Source organism: Delphinus delphis, chromosome 1 (assembly GCF_949987515.2).
Source record: "Delphinus delphis chromosome 1, mDelDel1.2, whole genome shotgun sequence".
NCBI classification, from domain to species: domain Eukaryota; kingdom Metazoa; phylum Chordata; class Mammalia; order Artiodactyla; family Delphinidae; genus Delphinus; species Delphinus delphis.
This window is the reverse complement of record NC_082683.1, coordinates 101971026-101977196: the sequence shown is the minus strand read 5'-3', so window position 1 is coordinate 101977196 and position 6171 is coordinate 101971026. Positions and strand designations below refer to the sequence as shown.

General features: G+C 42.8%; 1 non-coding gene across 1 annotated transcript; it reads left to right on the top strand.

Moving 5' to 3' along the window:
- Positions 1-1228: 1228 nt before the first annotated feature.
- TRNAG-UCC (transfer RNA glycine (anticodon UCC)) lies at positions 1229-1301 on the top strand. Its single transcript has one exon. It is a non-coding gene; the product is annotated as a tRNA-Gly (tRNA).
- Positions 1302-6171: the final 4870 nt, after the last annotated feature.

The following is a 6171-nucleotide window of genomic DNA, read 5'->3' as shown; positions in this document are numbered from 1 at the left end:
GGACCCATTCCTCCTTACCTACACAATCCCTACTTCACGTCACTGCCTGCTTCAAACGACCTCAACCGTTTTCCATCTCCTTCAGAAGAGAGTTGAAACTCTTTAGAATAGCACAGAATGCCCTTGTTCCCCGCGTATGTATACATGATCCATGAACTTGCTTTAGCCAAAGTGTAACTCCTGGCAACTTTCTGAGTTAGCTATTTTGTTTTTCACGCTCCCCAGCCTTTGCACACTGTTTTTCACGCTGGGAACGCCCCTCACTCACTTCTTCCCCAGCAATTTCTATTGCTTCTTCAAGGCTGCTCTCCAGAAATCTCCATCTCCAGATATCCTTCTCTCCACAACAATGCCCCATCATGGGAATTAATAGTTATTAAATTTCTGTTAGGGGCTTAGTATTTTTGAGTATATTTACATATTTTTTTCTAATCCTTTCAACAGCCCTGTAAAGAAGGTATTATTGCCCTTGCTTAATAATAAAGAAACTGGACTCAAAGAGGTAAAGAAACCTGGGAGCAAGTTAGAAATGCAAATTCTCAGGCTCCACCCTTGGCCTACTGATCAGACTCTCTAGGGGTGGGACCCAGCAGCCTGCATTTTAATGGATTCTTCAGATAATTCTGCTGCACACTCAAGTTTGAAAATCACTACAGAGCTTGAAGAAATCGCAGGGTCCACGAAGAGAGCAATTCCAGAGGGGATGGGCCAGAAGTAAGCACCTTTCTCTCAAGTGCTTGAAAACCAATTTCATGTCACGCAAAGATAGTAAAGATACTAATTTAAGATGGGAATTAACTGGGAAATGAATTAGAATACAGGGGTTATGTAGGCACATGCAAGCTATAATTAAACCTACTGCTGAGTTTTAGGAAAATCCTCTTTGAGACCGGGAGTGTAGACTAAATGTGATCTTGTTTGGCAAAAATCTGGACTTTGAAAAGGGTCCTTTGGAAATAAAATGAATCGAGGGAAGATTGTCCCAAGTATGTATCACCTTTCTTTTTTTAACCAGCCACACCTCCTGCTGGGCTACACCATGTCCCACTCCCTAACTTAGGACTGCAGGTGGGCATGGCTGGAGGTTAGGGTGACAGGTCAGCAGTACTCACCTTTTAGGAGTCTCAGCCCCCAAAGCATGCATGTGTCTCTAAAGGTGAAATTTCAGGCCAAGAAGGGATATTTGGGGAGTAGGAATCCTCAATTTAAAAAGATGACTGCCTGGACTTCCCTGGTGGTCCAGTGGTTAAGACTCTGCACTTCCACTGCAGGGGACTCAGGTTCAATCCCTGGTCGGGGAACTAAGATCCCTCATATCTTGCAGCACGGCCAAAAAAAAAAAAAGATGACGGCCAAACGGATCAACTTACAGTCAGCTTATAGAGGAGTCTTTAACTACTACCACTGCTGCTAATAAAGTAAAAATAACAATAACTGTCATCTGAGTATCTCTCTACAGATAAGGATACTGAAATTTAATATAATTAATTTATTCAAAAAATATTTATTTATTTAGGCTGCGCCGGGTCTTAGTGGCAGCATGCAGGATCTTCTTTGTGGCATATGGACTCTTCACGGCAGCATGCGGACTCTTAGCTGTGGCATGCGGGCTTCTTGGTTGCAGCATGCGGACTCTTAGTTGCAGCACACATGCAGGATCTAGTTCCCCGACCAGGGATTGAACCCAGACCCCCTGCATTGGGAGCGTGGAGTCTTACCCACTGGACTACCAGGGAAGTCCCAGGATACTGAAATTTAGAGAGCTAAAGTAATTTATCCCAACATATATTCTGGGGCAATGAAGGGGTCTTGCATAGTATACAGAGTAAAATAGGATGGAGAAAAATTCCCTCCCCCACACTAACCTCTAACAATTAGAGTCAGAGTCAAATTAAAACTTGGCATCTCCTTCAATCATAAATGGAAGCCACAAGCCACTGTAGTGATAGCAGTACGTACATTATGTCAGTAACAGGAATTGCAGATAATTTCATATTATACTACATTTGTGAATAGCTCAGATCTCTTCTATGCTCATCATTATGTCAAAATGTTGGCACTTATTGAACTTGCCTCTGGATCTTTTTGCTTAATGTACTAATAGAGAGGCAAAAATATTACTGTAACAAATTAATTTTTAAATATTATGATAACAACACAATTTCAATTATGTTTCAGTAAAATGTTTTCTCTCTAATTTTATTTTATGCATTAGAAAAGTTCATACTTGGAAATGCGATTTCTTCTGTTGAGGTAATAAGAAAAGGAGCTCATAGCTTTATTCTCAGACCACCAATGCTTTTGGGATGCAGTTGCAGGATTCACCCAGAGTTTGACTAAAGCCAGCAGAGTCGCTCCTCCTTGCCAGCTGCTTCCCTTTGTGCCTGACGGCCTAACTAGTTCTGTGCTGGCTTTGGCTCTGAGTATTGCCAGAGCGTAACATCAATTTACTGCTAGCCTTGGACCAAAACGGACGAGGGTAGGAGGTGGTGCGAAAAGAAGATGGGCATTGGAGTCAGCCAGGGCTAGGTTTGAATTCCAGGTTCAACACGCACTTTCTTTCTTTGCTAGGGGATTCATGAGAAAAGAAAAGAAAAGAAAAAAGAAAAGAAAAGAAAAGAAAATAAAGAAGAAAGAAGGAAAGAAAGAAAGAAAGAAAGAAAGAAAGAAAGAAAGAAAGAAAGAAAGAAAGAAAGAAAGAAGGAAAGAAAGAGAGAAAAAGAGAGAGAAAGAAAGGGAGAGAGAAAGAAGGAGGGAGGGAGGAAGGGAAAGAGAGAGAGAGGGAGAGAGAGAGGGAGGGAGGGAGGGAGGGAGGGAGGAAGGGAGGAAGGAAGGAAGGAAGGAAGGAAGGAGGAAGGAAGGAAGAAGAGAAGAGCCCCCTGTGGGTGTTGAACCTGGAATGCAAACCTAGCCCTGGCTGACTCCAATGCCCATCTTCTTTTCGCACCACCTCCTACCCTCATCCATTTTGGTCCAAGGCTAGCAGTAAACTGATGCTCCGCTCTGGCAATACTCACAGCCAAAGCCAGCACAGAACTAGTTAGGCCGTCAGGCACAAAGGGGAGCAGCTGGCAAGAAGGAGCGACTCTGCTAGCTCTAGTCAAACTCTGGGTGAATCCTGCAAATGCATCCAAAAAGCACTGGTGGTTTGAGAATAAAGCTATGAGCTCCTTTGCTTATTATCTCTGACAGAAGAAATTGCAAAGTCATTGGCAGCATTTGTAATATTCATCGAGTGCCAATAATATGTTGGTTTCTATCCTGATGCCTTAAGAGAAACTCAGTAAATATTTATGTAGCATTGCAATGCACAGACATTATGATAGGTAGTGGGACTAAAGGGGGAAAATGACAAGGTCTCCACTTCAGGGGACACAGTCCAATAGGGCAAAATACAGGCAAACTCTATATTGTAGATTGGGATAAACAAACGTGCCTATGAAAGGTAGGGATGGGAGAGGCTCGTCCTGACAGTGTGGGATGGGGAAGCCTAAGGGAGAGAAGGGATTGGCTAGGACCATGAAGGTTAGGCAGGGCAGGTGGATTTGTAGGGTGTTAGGGGCTCTAGACTATACAGAAAGAGGTAGCGTGTCTATGGTTCAGTATATAAATGTCAAACTCTTTGCAATGGCTTACAAATCCCTATGCAGTCTGGAGCCCCATGACTCTCTCACTCCTCCTGCTTTCTCCCCTTTGCTCACCTTAGTCCAGCTGTACCGGCCTCCTTGCTGTTCCTTGCACAGACCCCCAGGCCTGCTCCTGCCTCAGTGCTTTTGCATTTGCCATTCCTTTGCCTAAAACACTCTCCCCCTAAAACCAGTCAATCAATCACTCTCTCCCTGGATATCCTGGAGGCCCACTCCCTCACCTTCTTTATGTCTCTGAGCAGATGCCACCTTTGGAGTAACCACCTTATTTAAAAATTTTAACCCCTTGCTCACCCTGGTGTTCCACCCCGTTTCCTGCTTTAGTCTCCTCTAGGACACAGATTTTCACAACCTACTATATCAGTGGTTCTTAAACCTATGTATTAACCAGAATCACCCGGAAGACTTGTTAAAACTTACAACCGGCCTCCGATTCAGTGGGTCTGGCGTGGGGCCCAAGAATATGCATTTTAACAAGTTCCCAGGTGCTGCTGAAGCTGCTGATCTGGGACTCACTTTGGGAACCAATGCGCTGTTAATTTTACTGATTTATTGCCTGTCTCCGCTAGAATGTAAGCTGTTTGTGGCAGGGTTTTTTGTCTGTTTCATTCCTGGCTATAAATCCAGTGCCAGAATAGTGGCCAGAACACCCAACATATTTGTTGAGTAAACAAGTGTTTGTGGCTTAAGTGTAGGGTATGTAGGGATGCTGGGAGGCATGCAGTGGGAGTACGTTTGAAAGAAAACGTTTGGCCCGTATTTTTGATAAATTGTTATAGTAATAATAATACGTTATTATTGTGAATATAATAGTGTAACAAAACTAACTACCATTTATTGTTTCCACTGTGCCAGGCCAGCTCACAGTGCGGTTCAGAGGGACTGTATGACTTTAATTTGCTTAAGATCACTTAGTATATGTAGTAAATGGTTTAGTTAGGATTTTAACTTAAGTCTGTCTGACTCCAAAAGGATGGTCTTGAACACTAGGCTAAAAGTCATCTAATGATTGATTTTTAAACTTTTAATTTTATAATAATTTTAGATCTACAGAAGAGTTGCAGAGATGGTTTAGAGAGCCCTCATATAACCTCCGCCCAGCTTCCTCTAATGTTAACATCTGATACAACCATGCTTCTTATATTGAAACTAGGAAATTTAAGTTGGTATAACACTATGAACCAAACTACAGACTCTATTTGGAGTTCACCTGTTTTTCCATTCTAATGTCCTTCATCTGTTCCAGGATCCAATCCAAAACACCACTGTCTAACAATTTTTAAAGACCCACCATGGACAAATTTGAATGTGCACAGCATGAAGTGCCCAAGATACAAAGATGACTAAAATGCAGGGCAGCCCTTGAGGTGCATAGGACAGGGACATAGACACAGAAGTAAAGAACTCCACTAGATGAGGTCGTGCCAGGACAGGGGCCAGCTCAGGGAGCTTTAAGGGCCAATGGAAGGCAGACGGTTAGCCTAATCCTGGGGTTTGGGAAGACTTCTTGGGAGAGTCAGGCAGGAGGAACAGTGTGAGGAGATATTGCAGGCCACTGAGAATCAGCAGAGGGAAAGGCCAGACGGTCACGATGGTTGAAGGGAAGAAACAGGGAGAGCTTGGTCGGGAACCACCAAGAACTGGGACAGGACCCGTTGGTGCTGGGGACTTAACGAGGCTATGTTCCAGGGTGCCAGCGTAGTCAGGGATATGTTTGAACTAGAATCTCCCAGCAAGAGACTGTAGGTCAAATGTTTATCCTTTGATAATTAACCTGTTTACATAATGCCTTGAGTGTCATTTCATTATACTTATAATTGGGAGGCAGTATAACACAATGGTTAATAACATAGGCTCTGGAAGGAAACTATCTGGGTTGGAATCCCACCTGACTGCCACTTTCTATTGTACTTATGAAACTTGGAAGGTCTCTTACTTTTCTGTGCCTGTTTTTCCTATCCGTAAAATGAGGATAATACTAGTATTCATCTCATAGCGTTCGGATGACTGTAAGGTGCTTGGTCAGTGCTTGTGCACACTGAATAGCCAATGAACATCAGCTGTTATTATACAAGTGTGCATCCATTTCACACCTTGCTTATCTTCCTTAGACAGAAGCCAAGATACCTGAATAAAAGTTTCAAACAGCTTTCAGGTATACAGTCTCATTACACCTTCAGCATAATGTGTTGTGACCATTTTACAGGTAAGGAAAGTAGAGCACAGCAAAGTTAAGTGACAAAACTGAGATCATCTTAAAATCAAGGAGAAGAGCAAGTTTTGGGTTTAAATTCTCAGATTCTTTATGCTGCTACTGAAACAGTGGCCAAGGTCCATTAATATTAAGGAACAGTTAGAAAAACAATTAACTGAATGTTCTTAGCGTCCTGCCTAGCCTTTATCAGCAGTTTTACCACATAAACTATTTGATGAGTCTGCCTTCCTGTGGTGAAATACCAGACTTGTGAACATTTAAGCAACTCACAAATACAGATGGATTTCATTTGCTCAGGGCCAGAGAGTC